We start from the raw sequence: 2,716 nt of genomic DNA, 5'->3' as shown, positions 1-2,716 counted from the left end.
CATCATAATCCGGGAGGTCCAAGCTCGCAGTGTCCGAATATACGGAACTGCGAGCAGACCTCCACGGGCTGATGATGCATAGCCTGTAAAATGAACTTGTCTTTCCCAAATGAATTGTGATCATTTTGGCATGTAAATCACAAAATCAAAGATGTGAAAACGTTTGATAAACTATATTTTGACATAAACACAACAATAACCAGCTTCTGTGAACTAAAAACGTAAACATATAGCCCTACAAGTACAAATGTATATGTAAAAAAAAAAGCTTTTAGAACGTAAAACTGAAGATCATCTTGTCAGGAGGAGAAGGAGGAGGAGGAGGATGACCCCAGCTCCGCAGCCAGCGCGCAGCCAGACCAGACGGCCCGGGTGCAGCCACAGGACCAGCCCTTCCTGCACCTTCAGGCGGGGGGTTCAGGATGCTGGAGAGGGAGCTGGGCTCTCTAACCTCCCGGGTTAAAATAAAATAAATTGAATAATTTACAATTTGTTGACAGCATTTCTCTCGTGCGCGTGCGCTCTCTCTTTCTCTCTCGCAGTCTCACTCTGTTTCTTTTCTTTTGGCTTTTCTAAGATGACAGATGGTGAATATATACTCCCTATCTGATGCTGTGGCTGTTTGTGGTTGGCTGAGAGGGATGTGAACGTATCAGTTTGCAGCTGTGTTAATCAAATCAGGTTGGGTTTCCATTACGTGTGCCAAACGTGCCAAACGGTGCCAATCCCCTTTGATCTGACATCAGATGTGACGGGACAGTCGATATAGAGATACATTTATCGTCTCCTCAGCTGTTAAACGCTCACTCTTTCCAGTTGGTTTTGTAAGCTATTAACTTTTTTGGACTTTTTTTTTCGCTCAGCACTGAATTCAAATATTCCAGTGCGTTATGGGTATCTGGTGCCAGTGGCATCTGAAGATGAGAGTTTCAAACTGCCAGCAAAGGATAAGTTGGTGTGTTGGATTGTGAGCAACTGAAACTGAAATGGTATGAGAGAGTTCAGTTCTCCAATGAACTAAGGAAACAAATCAAGATTTGGCCAATGTTTAAGTGACCAAGACTATTTGAAAATAGTTTCAAGTTATAAATTCTACCTCTCTTTGAAATCTCTGTCTACAAAGACTACATCACAAAAAGTTAAACAATCCTGTGATGAAGGGAACTGTACCAATAGTTCTGGGCCCTCCAAGACAAAATTATGAGGACCATGTCCCAGCTGATTCTTTCATTCATGTCAATGACTTTTCCACTCCAAAGGAGCTGGCAGAGAGGCAACTTTACCTTGACCAAAACAATTCTGAGTACATGAGATACTTTGATTGGAGAAGCGGGTCTAAAGTTAAAGCTTCTCAGTTTGGAAGGGGACATGCTTGCAAAACCTGTAGATATTTACAAAACCACAGAGAGTACCAAGCTTTTCATGATCTCAACAAATGGTACTGGGGCTAACAGCATTCTGACAAAAGGAATAATTGCTAAATTACACTTCAGTCTGGTACACAGGCAATAATAGACTCAAGACACCACACAGACTTCACCTGAACTGTCTCAGTTTTCTACAAACTAAACTGTATGTATCAGAATAATTTGAAAGATGTTGTGATCATTCCCATCAAAGTGCTACATATCTTGTCTTTAATTTACTTCTTTGCCAGCCCAGGTGCCAGAAAATAATGTTGGCATTGTACATTTCTGCATACCACAAATATGTTACATTTACACATTTCAGATGTAGGTTTCATGGGTGGAGGGGATGGAGGATGGTGTGTCGCCTGGGCATAAACCTGCCAAGTTGCACACCACAATTTGAGACCAACAAACGACAACAGCAGTTGTGTTTTAGCAGGTCTTTGCTGTGTTTCCATCAGCATTTTAGACCCCAAATATGGGTGTTTATATTAAGCCATTGATTTTTCCATGAGCTTTTTACACTCCAATCATGGGTGTGTCATAGCAACCTGTTGGTGTGTTTCCGCCGGCTTTTAGACTTGTAATGCAGGCATTTTGTGGAGACCCAATGGTGTGTTTCCATCAGCTTTTTAGGTTTTAAATGTGAGTGCTTTGTAGCAAGCCATCCAAATGTTTCCATCGGCTTTTTAGGCTTTAAATGTGAGTGTTTTGTAGCAACCCTTCTGCATGTTTCCATCAGCATTTTAGGCTCTAAATGTGTGTTTTGTGGCAACACATCCACTTGTTTCCATCCACTTTTTAGCCTCTAAATGCGAGTGTTTTATAGCAACCTGTCTTTGTGTTTCCATAGGATTTTCAGACTCTAAATGTGAGTGTTTTGTAATGACCCATCAGTGTGTTTCCATCAGCATTTTAGGCTCTAAATGTGTGTTTTGTGGCAACCCATCCACTTGTTTCCATCCACTTTTTAGCCTCTAAATGTGAGTGTTTTATAGCAACCTGTCTTTGTGTTTCCATAGGATTTTCAGACTCTAAATGTGAGTGTTTTGTAATGACCCATCAGTGTGTTTCCATCAGCTTCTTAGGCTCTAAATGTGAATGTTTTACAGTGACCAGTAAGCGTGTTTCCTTCGGGATTTTAGGCTCTAAATGTGAATGTTTTACAGTGACCAATAAGTGTGTTTCCTTCGGGTTTTTAGGCTCTAAATGTGAGTGTTTTATAGCAACATGTCTTTGTGTTTCCATAGGATTTTCAGATTCTAAATGTGAGTGTTTTGTAATGACCCATCAGTGTGTTTCCATCA

The 2,716-nt window shown here is 40.9% G+C and overlaps 1 pseudogene; it reads left to right on the top strand.

Moving 5' to 3' along the window:
- LOC126408056 (4-galactosyl-N-acetylglucosaminide 3-alpha-L-fucosyltransferase 9-like) overlaps positions 1 to 1,451 on the top strand; it is a 6,925-nt pseudogene extending 5,474 nt beyond the window's left edge.
- The last annotated feature ends 1,265 nt before the right edge of the window (positions 1,452 to 2,716 follow it).

Source organism: Epinephelus moara, chromosome 20 (genome assembly GCF_006386435.1).
Source record: "Epinephelus moara isolate mb chromosome 20, YSFRI_EMoa_1.0, whole genome shotgun sequence".
NCBI lineage: Eukaryota > Metazoa > Chordata > Actinopteri > Perciformes > Serranidae > Epinephelus > Epinephelus moara.
This window is presented reverse-complemented; position numbering and strand designations above follow the sequence as displayed.